Source organism: Delphinus delphis, chromosome 20 (genome assembly GCF_949987515.2).
Source record: "Delphinus delphis chromosome 20, mDelDel1.2, whole genome shotgun sequence".
Lineage (NCBI taxonomy): Eukaryota > Metazoa > Chordata > Mammalia > Artiodactyla > Delphinidae > Delphinus > Delphinus delphis.
Window position 1 is genome coordinate 41,798,615 of NC_082702.1, and position 15,042 is coordinate 41,813,656.

The 15,042-nt window shown below is 41.1% G+C and overlaps 1 protein-coding gene across 1 annotated transcript in view; it reads left to right on the plus strand.

Moving 5' to 3' along the window:
- TANGO6 (transport and golgi organization 6 homolog) overlaps nt 1-15,042 on the plus strand; it is a 176,303-nt gene that overhangs the window by 145,016 nt on the left and 16,245 nt on the right. The window lies entirely within an intron of this gene.

The window sequence follows — 15,042 nt, forward strand, 5'->3', positions numbered from 1 at the left end:
GCAACTTTTCTGTAAATCTAAAATTATTTCAAAATTTATTTTAAAATTTGAGTTACAACACTCTTAAAATAAATCTTAGAAACTCTGTAAGTGTACACACCCTTACTCAGTAAGAGTGTGTGTGCGTGTGTCTGTGTGTCCATAGCAGAGCAAACTGTCTGGTTAGTAAGGTGAGAGAAGAAATAGAAAGAAATTCTATCCAGGTTTCTCACATCAGTGTGTAGCCAATGAAAGCAACACTGCTTGTCTCACCAGTACTAAAATAATTTGAGGCCATGGAAGATTTTTGCCACTTTGAAAAAGCCATGTGAATGAAAAACCTCTGTTCTCCAAACCACCTCTAGTCTGCACTCACTGGAATTTATAAATCGTGCTTACTCAGTGAATAAAGAAAAGGAAACGGGATGGGATGAGGGTATGATTCCTCTTCCTGCCGCATCCTTGAGACCAGGTGTGTTAAATCTTGTAATCGTAGGTGTGATTATAATTGGGGCACTTTAATGAGAAGCAGAGATAACCACAAAGCTTTCAATCTAAGATTTTCTTTACTGTTCTGTTTTGCCCCCAGGAACAGCTGAAATGAAAATGCCACCTTGTTGTTGAAGTTTCGTTTTGTTTTTTTCCTTCTAATCACTATCTCTCAAGCTGTGGAGTGCCAAAAGATAATCCTAGGTTTCAGTGAATTCTCTGTTGCTCGTAGATGTGCCAACCAAGAGACTGTGGTTCTGGCAGCTTGAAAAGAAAGCAGAGAGCCCAGTAAGAGGTAGAGGTCCAGAAAATCAGGAGATAGATTGGGATCAGAGAGGGGGAAGACATTACCACCCCCAACTGATGAGGTAGCTTTCACCTCTTTCCCATTTGCAGATAGCCAGAATATCCACATTGGAGGGAAATACAGCATTCACTTTCTTATTAAAACACTAATTTTCTCTGCTTAGCCTTGTTTTGGCCTTATGATCGTTATCTGTTTATTCACTGATTCCCAAGTATAGCCTGAAGCCAGAAGGGAACCCCCTTTAAGCTCATTCTACCTTACCTTTGCTGAAAATTGAATTTATGAGGAACACCCAGGAGAAGGAGGTATGTTTAGACCTGTCTGTACCTTCTGTTGGCCTCAGAGTTAAGAACAGCCCTCCTCATCGTGGAGGAGATGAGCTGGGCGACAGCATGAGAAAATTGTGCCTAACTATCCAGCTTTTCCCAAGTTAAGTCTTTGCAAGGTGACTTGTTTATTCTAAGAATTGTAAATGTTTAGAACATCCATATTCCTAAATTCATTCCAAAGACAATAATGAATAACTGGGACAGTAATGACTGAGCAACAGCCTACCAGACTGGCCCTCGTTCAGATAACAACTATGAACTCTGGACATAATATAGTAAGTAGTTAGCCGAGGACACTAAAGAGTGGTCAGAAGCAGGCAGATTCTCATGGAGTGTCCATGTTTAGAGGAGAGGTGCTGTATAGAGTAAGTTCCCATTTTCTTGGCTTTCAGCCTAGGGGCAGGTTATGTCTAGGGAGGTGTGCAGTGCATTAGGGGTACTGGTGGAGAAATCACAGTCTTTTGGGGCTGGGGAACCAGAAGACTGAATCTGGGGGAACCACAGCTACAGGAGAGAAAGGGGGGATCCTGGAAGGGAAAGATCCAGAGAGAGGATTCCTAAATTCTGTGTGCCCACATCTCTGGCTGACCCGTAAACCAAGCAAGATAATTACCTGATTTTTAAAAAAAGAAAAAAAAATGCACTAATTGGAGAACAGGGTCCAGTCTCCATAACATAACATTCATAATGTCCAGGATACAACCCAAAATACTCAATATATAAAACACCAGGAAAATGGAACATATTCCCAGTAGAAAAGAAAATTAACTGAGACCAGCCCCAAGATAATCCTGATGTTAGAATTATCAGACAAGGAATTTAATGCAGCTACTGTAATTATCCTCAAGGAAGTAACAGAAAAATATGCCTGCAGTTAAATAAAAGATAGGAAATCTCAGCAAAGAAATAGAAACAATTTTTTTTAAAAAGCCATATTGGGGCTTCCCTGGTGGTGCAGTGGTTGAGAGTCCGCCTGCTGATGCAGGGGACACGGGTTCGTGCCCCGGTCCGGGAGGATCCCACATGCCGCAGAGCGGCTGGGCCCATGGGCCATGGCCGCTGGGCCTGCACGTCCGGAGCCTGTGCTCCGCAGCGGGAGAGGCCCGTGTACCGCAAAAAAAAAAAAAAAAAAAAAAGCCATATTGAAGTTCTAGAACTAAAACTATAATATCTGAGATTTTTAAAAAAATAATTTAATGGAATTAAAAGCAGAATGGAGATGACCAAGGAAAGAATAAGTGAATTTGCAGGTAGAGCAATAGAAATTATCCAGTGTGGAGAACAGAAAGAAAAGAAAAATATATTTTTAAAATTTTACTGAAGTATAGTTGATTCACAATGTTAATTTCTTCTGTACAGCAAAGTGACTCCGTTTTTTAAAAAAATATATATGTATGTATATACATACATATGTGTGTGTGTGTGTGTGTGTGTGTGTGTGTGTGTGTGTATTCTTTTCCATTACGGTTTATCACAGAATGTTGAATATAGTTCCCTGTGCTATACAGTATGATCCTATTGTTTGTCCATCCTATATATAATAGTTTGCCTCTGCGAATCCCAGACTCCCATTCCTTCCCTCCCCTACCCCACCTCCCTGTTGGCAACCACAAGTCTCTTCTCTGTATCTGTGAGTCTGTTTTTGTTTGGTAGATATGTTGATTTGTATCATATTTTAGATTCCACATAGAATTGCTATCATATGGTATTTGCCTTTCTCTTTCTGACTTTACTTCACTTAGTATGATAATCCATCCATGTTGCTGCAAATGGAATTATTTCATTCTTTTTGATGGCAGAGTAATATTCCAGTGTATATATACCCCATATCTTCTTTATCCATTCATCTGTTGATGGACATTTAGGTTGTTGCCATATCTTGGTTATTGTAGATAGTGCTGCTATGAACATAGGGGTGCATGTATCTTTTTGAATTATAGTTTTGTCTGGATATATGCCTAGGAGTGGGATTGCTGAATCATATGGCAACTCTATTTTTAGTTTTTGGAGGAACCTCCATACTGGTTCTCCATAGTGGCTGCACCAATTTACATTCCCACCAACAGTGTAAGAGGGTTCTCTTTTCTCCACACTCTCTCCGGCATGTGTTATTTGTAGGCTTTTTAACGATGGCCATTCTGACTGGTGTGAGGTGGTACCTCACTGTAGTTTTGATTTTCAAGAAAAAGATTTTTGAATGAGTGATTTGGTGTGACCAGAGGCTCTCAGAATCCTAACCTGGTATTTCCCTTAGGAGCAGTGGTTCAGTATCCATTAATTCAGTTCACACAACTTTGTAGAACACAACTACCACAAATAATGAGAATCAACTGTATGTACAATGGAAAAAAAATGATTATCTTAAGAATCAGTGATTTGGGGTTGACCATAGTTCTAGATTTATTTAGGTAATTACTACTACAGTCCTCTGCATAGTTTACTGAAAGTTGACTTCTTAGAAGAACTGTGAAATACTGGAGAACTTCACACAAGGTTTTGTAGTGACTAAGTATGGTGACATTTTAATACTGAAACTTTCTCCCTTGCTTTTTTTTTTTTAATTAAAAAAATTTTTTTTTCTTTTGGCTGCGTTGGGTCTTCGTTGCTGCATGCAGGCTTTCTCTAGTTGCGTTGAGTGGGGGCTACTTTTCGTTGTGGTGCGTGGGCTTCTCATTGCTGTGGCCTGTCTTGTTGCAGAGCACTAGCTCTAGGCGCCCGGGCTTCAGTAGTTGTGGCACGTGGGCTCAGTAGTTGTGGCTCATAGGCTCTAGAGCGCAGGCTCAGTAGCCGTGACGCACAGGCTTAAGTTGATCCACGGCATGTGGGATCTTCCCGGACCAGGTCTCGAACCCGTGTCCCCCGCATTGGCAGGCGGATTCTCAACTACTGCGCCACCAGGGAAGTGCCTAATCCCTAATTTTAAATGACAAAAGAATAATCTATTCTCTATCTAGTGAGAGTTAAAGAGTAGGCTTTAGAATTCATTCCTTCAAGATGACAGCCAACCCTAATACCATCTCATATCTTCAAAAATAAGCAAAACCTGGAAGCATCTTCAGGGGGAAGAGTTTGGGATTAATTATTAATTGATGGCTGAATCAGGTTCACAGCCAAATCCAGCCCTCCACCCAAGAATGTTTTTTAATTCCTTCTTTCGAGTCCAATATTGAATTCTGTTGATAGAAGCCTATTCTTAGTAACATTAGGAATAGTGGTTTCACTAACTTTTGTGCAGTTGGAAGTTACTCTCCTACTTCTTTGTGAGAGAAAGCAAACTGTGGCTAAAAAGAAAAAAAAAGAAAATAGTTTGTGTATGATATTATGCTTGTTTAATGACAGCAGTTACACATGGTCCGTACAAAAAGATCAGTGCATGCGTCCTGGGTTCACCTTGTGCTTGTCTGTCCAGACTGAGAACTAGGACCTGAGGGAGGATGTGGCACTTAATCTCTGACACGGCACAAGCAGCAAGTTATAAGTGAAGGGACAGACTGAATGGAAACTTCCCTTCCTTTGGTTTTGTTTTATCCTGAAAGTTATTATTTTTTTTCTTCCCTTTTTTTTTTTTTTTTTTTTTGCGGTAGGCGGGCCTCTCACTGTCGCGGCCTCGCCCGTTGCGGAGCACAGGCTCCGGACGCGCAAGCCCAGCAGCCATGGCTCACGGGCCCAGCCGCTTCGCGGCATGTGGGATCCTCCCGGACCGGGGCACGAACCCATGTCCCCTGCATCGGCAGGCAGACGCCCAACCACTGCGCCACCAGGGAAGCCCCTGAAAGTTATTTTGAGAGCATTTGTTGTGGGGTTTTTTTTTTGTGTGTGTGTGCTATGGATATAGTTAAATGAGCCCAGTTTCCTTCCCAGAGCTAGTTCCACAGACACTGCTCCTTTTAACAGATCGAAGGCTCCATGTGAGGAGCAAATGAAAAGAACATTTATATTAAAATGACTGGGATCCAGGTAATAATTACTCCTCTTGTAAACTTTGAAAAAGTGCTTGGGAGAGTCATTTCAGACCGAAATTAAGGAGCATTGCTCCTTCCTGGGAGCATAAGGCTACGGCCAGTTGACCAGGGCAGCAGTTCTGTTGGTCATCCGCTACTGTCCCAGGCTTGGGTGTTTACACATTGGTAGTATTGATAAATGGCATTTAATGAGAATTTAGCATTTTTGGTTATTGTTTACGATGCCGTAGAGACAGAGGCATAGAGAGATTTTAAAATATATTGTAAGTTTATAAATGTTTCTTCCCCTACAGACACTTCCCTCTGACTCACTCTTAGACATTCTCCTTGCTGTTGCTGCATTTCAATCTTAGAAGAAAAAATCCTCTTAGGCCCCCATATCAGTTTCCTAGGGCTGCTGTAACAAAGTACCACAAATTGGGTGCTTAAAACAACAAATATTTACTTATAGTTCTGGAGGCCAGAAGTCCCAAATCAAGGTGGGCCATGCTCCCTCTGAAGCCTGTAGGGAAATCCTTCCTTGCCTTTCCCCAGCTTCCAGTGGTTTGCTGGCAATCCTTAGTGTTTATTGACTTGCAGCTGTGTTACTCCCATCTCTGCCTTTGTGGTCACATGCATTCTCCCTGTGTGTCTCTGTCATGTAAACATGGCTTTCTTCTTGTAAGGATACCAGTCATATTGGGTTAGGGGCCCACCCTGCTCCAGTATGACCTTATCTTAACTAGTTACATCACAACAACTCTGTTTCCAAATAAGGTAAGGTCACACTCTGAGGTACTGGGGGTTAAGACCTCAACATACATTTTTGGGGGGAGCGGGGGACATGATCCAACCCATAACAGACCCTTAGCATTCCATAGTCCTTTCTATCTTGTGCTTATGCTTCTCCATCTGTTCATTATTGCTGTATCTTGAGAAGAGCCTGTTCTGAGTGGAGTGTCTCAAATATAAAAGACAACAACGATGATGATTATAGTGGAGGTGTTATTATTATTATCACTCCCACCACCACAACCACTACTACTGTCTGGTCCATAGATTTGGTGGGTTTTTGAATGATTGTTTAAAACCCACCAAAGATAATTTTATATTCAATCTAAATGAATAGGCAGTTTCTTTCATGGCTGGAACTTTAGAACCTTACACTTTATCATGCCAGGCCCTCACCATTGGTCATCTCAGATTTTGGAAGGCAGGTTCTGTTACATGGAATCCAGCCTTTCAACTCTGCAAGCATCTCATGATTGCATACGTCACCTTGTTCCTCCTCATGATGGACACCAACTCGACTGGGAAAATGCATAAGAACCTAGAAGCTTTGTAGATATTAAACCAAAAGGACTTACATGTTTGGAATTGATTTGACCTCCAACACTGTTTTCCCCCTTTTTTTGCCTACCACTAGGAAGCAGTGGATAAGGTACCACAAAATAACAATAGTAATGCTGTCTGTTCTCATAAAGCAGGCACTGAGCTAATGAGTTACTGTGTTGTCTCAGTTGATTCTCTCAGGAACTCTGAGGGGTAGGTGTTGTTACCCTCATTTTACTGATGACTAAAGGAAGCCCCTCAGAGGTTAAGAAACCACTCACGCTCACATGGCTAGTAAGTGGCAGAGATGGTTTAAACCCTGGCTGTGTGTCTCTAAGGCCTGTGCTGTGCTCTAGCTGGCTGTAGTGTTGTGTGCCTTAAAATGCTTATTTTTTTTTAAAGAAAGAGCAGGTAAAGATTATTTTTAAGGCAAAGAATTACACCAGTAATAGGTGAAAATATACAATAAGCAGTAACCGGTTAAATTTCCCATGCTGAGAATGTTTAAAGCGACGTTCTGGTTAATTGAATACAGACTTGTACTGAGCTCCAGTTCCTGTTTAGCCATATACTTTCTCTGTAAATAGCAAGCTCTTGTCACTTCTCTCTGGCAAGGTGTTGCCAAAAAATCGTGATGACTTTCTTTACTTCCTAAGACCCAGTGAGTCCAGAAGCACAACTTTTCAAATGTTCATTCTGACACATTAAAAACCAGATGTTGGGGCTTCCCTGGTGGCGCAGTGGTTGAGAATCCGCCTGCCAATGCAGGGGACATGGGTTCGTGCCCCGGTCCGGGAAGATCCCACATGCCGTGGAGCGGCTGGGCTGCTGAGCCTGCGCGTCCGGAGCCTGTGCTCTGCAATGGGAGAGGCCACAACAGTGAGAGGCCCGCGTACCGCAAAAAAAACACAAAAACAACAACAACAAAAACCAGATGTTTAGTCATTTAATGAATGCTTGCTTTTCTAAGGATCTCTACCATCTCTCAAATACAAGATTTCTATATGGGGTAGCAATTCAGAAGTCATGCCTTTAAACCCCTGAGGTAAAGAGGATTTGCAGCTAGATAACCCTGGAGATTATCAGGGGCATTTTCAGTAGCGTATTTGTCCCAGGATCCGAGCCAGGATCTGAGAGAGCAGGACTGGAAGGGTGTCAAGAGAGGAGCAGGACTAGGCTGGAGACAGACCCAACCTGAGGGCAGTTGGTGAACAGAAGAGAGGCAAGGCCAGGTCCAGGCACACAAAGACACTTCTGCAAGGCCGCAGCTGCTGACCCAAAGGAGGGTAGAATGAGTGTGCTCTGTTCATCAGTAGCATTATATCCCCTTCTCCCCATCACCTTGTAGTTTTTTCTTACATAATTTCTTAAATTGAGCTATAACTTATATCCTTAAAATTAAAGTCTACAGGGCTTCCCTTGGTGGCGCAGTGGTTGAGAGTCCGCCTGCCGATGCAGGAGACACGGGTTCGTGCCCCAGTCCGGGAAGATCCCACATGCCGCGGAGTGGCTGGGCCCGTGAGCAATGGCTGCTGAGCCTGCGCGTCCGGAGCCTGTGCTCCGCAACGGGACAGGCCACAACAGTGAGAGGCCCGCGTACCGAAAAAAACAAAAACAAAACAAAACAAAATTAAAGTCTACAATTCAGGGGCTTTAGTATATTCTTTAAGTCGTGCAAACATCACCACCATCTAATTCCAGAACATTTTCATTACTCCTGAAGAGACGCCCCATACTCATTAGCAGTCACTCCCTCATTACCCCCTCCCTCCAACCCATGGCAACCATTAACCTACTTTCTGTTTATGGATTTGCCTTTTCTAGACATTTCGTGTAAAAGGAATTATACAATATGCCACCTTTTATGTTTGGCTCCTTTCAGTTAGCATAATGTGGTCAAGGTTCATCCATATTGTAGCGTGTATCAGGATTTCATTACTCTTTATGGCTGAATAATATTCCATTGTATGGATCTAGCATATTTGTTTATCCATGCATTCATTGATGGACATTTGGGTTGTTTTCACTTTTTGGCTATTTTAAATAATGTTGCTATGAACATTTGTGTACGAGTTTTTGTGCAACATATGTTTACAGTTTTCTTGGATATATACCTAGGAGTGGAATTGCTGGGTCATATGGTAACTTCATGTTTAGCTTTTTGAGGAACTGCCAGACTGTTTTCTAGCTGCACCATTTTTTATTTCCCCCAGCAATGCATGAGGGTTCCATATGTTCCACATTCTCATTAACACTTGTTATTGTCTAACATTTACTAGATTTATAGCCATCCTAATGGGTATAAAGTGGTGTAGTTTATTTATTTGTTTAAAAATTTTTTTAACATCTTTATTGGAGTATAATTGCTTTACAATGGTGTGTTAGTTTCTGCTTTATAACAAAGTGAATCAGTTATACATATACATATGTTCCCATATCTCTTCCCTCTTGCGTCTCCCTCCCTCCCACCCTCCCTATCCCACCCCTGTAGGTGGTCACAAAGCACCGAGCTGATCTCCCTGTGCTATGCGGCTGCTTCCCACTAGCTATGTATTTTTACGTTTGGTAGTGTCTATATGTCCATGCCACTCTCTCACTTTGTCACAGCTTACCCTTCCCCCTCCCCATATCCTCAAGTCCATTCTCTAGTAGGTCTGTGTCTTTATTCCCGTCTTACCCCTACGTTCTTCATGACCTTTTTTTTTTTCCCTTAGATTCCATATATATGTGTTAGCATACGGTATTTGTTTTTCTCTTTCTGACTTACTTCACTCTGTATGACAGACTCTAGGTCCATCCACCTCACTACAAATATCTCAGTTTCGTTTCTTTTTATGGCTGAGTAATATTCCATTGTATATATGTGCCACATCTTCTTTATCCATTCATCCGATGATGGACACTTAGGTTGCTTCCATGTCCTGGCTATTGTAAATAGAGCTGCAATGAACATTGTGGTACATGACTCTTTTTGAATTATGGTTTTCTCAGGGTATGTGCCCAGTAGTGGGATTGCTGGGTCATATGGTAGTTCTATTTTTAGTTTTTTAAGGAACATCCATACTTATTTTAAATTTTATTGAAGTATAGTTTGTTAGTTTCTGGTGTACAGCACAGTGATTCAGTTATACATATATATATTCTTTTTCATTATAGGTTATTATAAGATACTGAATATAGTTCCCTGTGCTATAAAGTTGTTTATCTTGTTGTTTATCTATTTTATATATATAGTAGTTTGTATCTGCTAATCCCAAACTCCTAATTTATCCCTCCTCCCCTTTGTCCCCTTTGGTAACCATACGTTTGTTTTCTATGCCTGTGAATGTTTCTGTTTTGTAAATAAGTTCACTTGTATCATATTTTAGATTCCACATATAAGTGTTATCGTATGATATTTGTCTTTGTCAAATATCACTTAGTATGATAATTGCTAGGTCTATCCATGTTGCTGCAAATGGCATTATTTCATTCTTTTTTATGGTGTGTAGACTTCCATTGTATATATGTTACCATATCTTCTTTATCCAGTTATCTGTTGATGGACATTTAGATTGCTTCCATGTCTTGGCTATTGTATATGCTACAGTGAAAATTGGAGTGCATATATCTTTTCAAATTATAGTTTTCTCTGGACATATGCCCAGGATTGGGATTGCTGGATCATATGGCAATTCTATTTTTAGTTTTTTGAGGGACCTCCATACTGTTATCCATAGTTGCTGTACCAACTTACATTCCCACCAACAGTGTAGGAGGGTTCCCTTTTCTCCATACCCTTTCCAGCATTTATTATTTGTGGACTTTTTAATGATGGCCATTATGACTGGTGTGAGGTGATATCTCATTGTAGTTTTTCTTTTTAACCTTGTAATTTTGATTTGCGTTTCTCTGAAAGTCAGTGATGTTGAGCATCCTTTCATGTGCCTCTTGGCCATCTGTATGTCTTCTTTGGAGAAATGTCTATTTACGTCTTCTGCCCATTTTTTGATTGGCTTGTTTATCTTTTTGTTATTGAGTTGTATGAGCTGTTTGTATATTTTGGAAATTAAGCTCTTGTTGGTTGCATCATTTGCAAATATTTTCTCCCATCCTGTAGGTTGTCTTTTCATTTTGTTTATGGTTTCCTTTGCTGTGCAAAAGCTTATAAGTTTGATTAGATCCTGTTTGTTTATTTTTGCTTTTATTTCTATTGCCTTGGGAGAGTGACCTAAGGAAACAGTGCTACAATTTATGTCAGAGAATGTTTTGCCTATGTTCTCTTCTAGGAGTTTTGTGGTGTCGTGTCTTATATTTGTCTTTAAGCCATTTTGAGTTTATTTTTGTGTATGGTGTGAGGGAGTGTTCTGACTTCATTGATTTGCATGCTGCTGTCCAGCTTTTCCAACATCACTTGTCGTAGAGACTATCTTTTCTCCACTGTATATTCTTGAAGGAGTTTGTTGAAGATTAATTTAATTTAATTTTATTTTATTTTTTTGCTGTACGCGGGCCTCTCACAGTTGTGGCCTCTCCCGTTGCGGAGCACAGGCTCCGGATGCGCAGGCTCAGCGGCCATGGCTCACGGGCCTAGCCGCTCCGCGGCATGTGGGATCTTCCCGGACCGGGGCACGAACCCGTGTCCCCTGCATTGGCAGGCGGACTCTCAACCACTGCGCCACCAGGGAAGCCCTGTTGAAGATTAATTGACCATAGGTGTGTGGGTTTATTGCTAGGCTCTCTGTTATGTTCCACTGATCCATGTGTCTGTTTTTATGCCAATACCATGCTGTTTTGATTACTGTAGCTTTGCTGTATTGTCTGAAGTCTGGAAGAATTATGCATCCAGCTTTGTTCTTTTTCCTCAGAATTTTTTTGGCAATTCTGGGTCTTTTATGATTCCATATAAATTTTAAGATTATTTGTTCTAGTCCTGTGAAAAATGTCATGGGTAATTTGATAGGGATTGCATTAAATCTGTAGATTGCTTTGGGTAGTATGGCCATTTTAACAATATTAATACTTCCAATCCAAGAACAGGGAATATCTTTCCATTTCTTTAAGTCATTTTCAGTTTTCTTTATCAGTGTTTTATAGTTCTCAGCATATGTCTTTCACCTCCTTAGTCAGGTTTATTCCTAAGTTGTTTTTTTTTTAAAGCGATTTTAAAAGAGATTTTTTCTTTTTACTTTCCCTTTCTGATATTTCATTGTTAGCTTAAAGAAATGCAACAGATTTCTGTATATTAATCTCGTATCCTGCTACCTTGCTGAATTCACTTATTGGTTCTATAGTTTTTATGTGGAGTCTTTAGGGTTTTCTATATTTAGTACAAGGTTATCTGCATATAATGACAGTTTTACCTCTTCCCTTCCAATTTGGATACCTTTTATTTCTTTTTCGTGTCTGAATGCTCTGGCTAGGACTTCCAATAGTATGTTGAATAGAAGTGGTGAGAGTGGGCATCCTTGTCCTGTTCCAGAGTTTAGCGGGAAGGCTTTCAGTAAAGTGGTATAGTTTAGGTTTGCACTTCCCTGATGGCTATAGATGTCGAGCATCTTTTCATGAGCTTGTTGGCCATTTCTATATCTTCTTTGGAGAAATGTCTCTTCAGAATCTTTGCCCATTTTTAATTGGGTTATTTGTCTTTTTATTGTTAGTGTATTTGTTTTTTAATTTAATTTAATTTCCCAAGAAGTTATTCATATACATAGTATTACAAAGCTAATTCAAAGATCCATAGCCCCATCCTCCTTTCTTACCCTCCATTCCTACTCCCCATCAGCAACTACTATTTTCAACTTGATTTGCTGCTTTTTTCAATGTTTCTGTGGTACATTAGGCTTGCTTCTGTGCTTCTTAGGTTTAATGAATCAATTTACCATCCAAACCAGAACACTTTTGAGAGTGAAAGAGGACACTATTAATAATTATACCAGCATAGCAGATGTAAACCATACTAACCTGGGCAAATCAGGACCATGACCCTAGGATTCATTCAGCTGCTTTCTAGGATCTAAACTTGTGTTGCCATTGCCTTGTTAGTTCTTTTTGTTCTGATAACTTAATGCCATTTTTTAATCCCTTTCCTGACAGGAAAGGGAGGGAGGGAGCAATGGTGTGTGTATGTGTTTTGTTGTTGGTGGTGGTGGTGTTTTCTGGGCCGCACAGTGTGGCATGTGGGATCTTATGTTCCCTCACCAGGGATTAAACCCGCGCCCCCTGCAATGGAAGCATGGAGTCTTAACCACTGGACTGCCAGGGAAGTCCCATAAATGTGTTTTGTTTTGTTTTTCCTTTTGGCCACGCCATGTGGCATGTGGCATCTTAGTTCCCCAACCAGGGATCAAACCCGTGCCTCCTGCATTGGGAGCGTGCAGTCTTTAACCTCTGGACTGCCAAGGAAGTTGTATGTGTTTAACATGCCAGCTTTCAGGAGGCAGCCTCCATTCTTCCCTCTCTAATGATGGAGAAAGTAGGTGTGGAGGACATGTGTGACAAGAGTCAGAACTCTTCTGGTTTTAAGTAACAGAAACCTAGTCTGAACTAGCTTAAGCAAAGAGAACTTTTTAGCCTACCGAATCCAAAGAAGGGCCGAACAACACTGTTGTGGGAAAAGCTGGGATAGATCTGGTCGTCATTGACTCTTAGAGTCAGGAACTGAAATGCTGCACCTCTTGTCTCTGCTTCTCTTGCATTTCGCCTTCATTCTCTCGCACTGGAGTCCAGTTTTTTCCTGTGACAGCAACATGACCACTGACGATGGCCCACTGTGGCATCTTAACATCCAACACTCAGAGATTCCCTCTCTGGCCCCAAATGCAAAAATTCCAGGGAAGAGACATAATGCTCCAGCTAAGATCAGATGCCCATCCCCAAGTCAACCAACTTGGCTGGGCCAGGTGGGGTGTATGGGGTTGCTGGTTTGTGTAAAACCGTGTTCAGCCTCCACCATAGCCATTTGTGAGAGGAGAGCCTGGGCCCGGTGCCTAGGAGTAGGGCATAGTCCCGTAGATTTCCTCAACAGTAATTTGGCCAAATCCATATGACATTAGTGATGGATTTAAGAAGTAAAACTGAAAAGATTAGTACTCAGTACTCTGCTGTTTCTGCTAAAATATAAATGTTCAGCTTTTTCTAGTGATAACATAAGTGACAGTTTGGAAGACCTAGCATTTAAAACTGCTCCCTTTCTGCCTCTTCCGTATAATCATTTACATAGATTTACATATGTTAGAACTTGGTTCGTCTTCCTCTTCTGCATCAGATGCTATTTTATTTTCTGTAGGATAGCTTTCTCCTTACCCTTCTTAATCTGATCTAAAATAACCAAGAAGGAATTCCCTGGTAGTCCAGTGGTTAGGACTCCGCACTTCCACTTCAGGGGGCACGGGTTCAAGCCCTAGCTGGGGAACTAAGATCCCACATGCCACGCGGCACAGTCAAAAAAATAAATTAATAAAAAATAAAATGGCCAAGAAGAAGGTACTGTCATTTAAGCACAGAATTTTGGAACGTTACAGCTGTAAGAGGCCTTAGAGACTATTTCATTTATATTTCACAAAAATTTCCTTTGGCTTATTAACCCCATGAGTTGCTTCTTTGACATAAGGTCTCCATGGTCAAATAAGTTTGGAAAATGCTGTGTACAGCTGTACACTCCCCTCGACATTTGGTGCATGTTTGCCTTTTAGGGGGTCTGAGAAGCCTTGCAGCTAAAATCAACAGTTTCCTCAGTTCCTCGGCCATTTACCAAGGAACCCTGTTTTCATTATAAGCATGCCAAGTAATAATGTTCCGTGGAACATACTTTGGGAAATAATCCAACCATCTTATTTTATGAATTGAGGAAACGAAGTTCATGAAGAGACTGCAGTTCTGATTTTCCAAAGCTAATGCCAGGAAGAATTAGCACTCGTTTCCACTTGTTGCTGGGAGCTTACATTGGCCAAGTGCTCATGGAAGTATAGTATCTCTCCCTCTTCCTCTTACTTAATTCACTCATCCACTGCAACAAGATTCATCTTTTTATCAAGGATGTCTTAGGTAACATCATCAGGGTGAGCTGGAGCACAAGATAAGCACCAGGTTTGGAAACAGCAGCATCAGATCTGACCCCACATACTTTTTTTTTTTTGCGGTATGTGGGCCTCTCAGTGTTGGGGCCTCTCCCGTTGCGGAGCACAGGCTCCGGACGCGTAGGCCCAGCAGCCATGGCTTATGGGCCTAGCCGCTCCACGGCATGTGGGATCCTCCCGACCAGGGCACGAACCCGTGTCCCCGCACCGGCAAGCGGACTCTCAACCACCGCGCCACCAGGGAAGCCTCCAACGTACTTTTATTGTTACAAATTATTATAACGAATATTTTAGAGTTTCCCCTTTTTATTCTCCTGAAATGAAATGTATAGCTACGTAACCTACATGTATATTTTAAAAATCAATATAATGTCCCAACTATAATATAAAGAAGGAATAAAATAATGCTAGTTTATAATAAAATAACATATTTTAATATATAAATGTCTAGGCCAACTCTAAGATATAATGAACTATTCAGTTGCTCTTATATGTAGAATCATCATGAATGTAACAGCTACAAATACAAATTAATAATAAATATCTTGTACTGGCAACTCAGAAGTACACTGAGTAAGCCTGATTTTCCAAAATGGTAAACTCTCTCT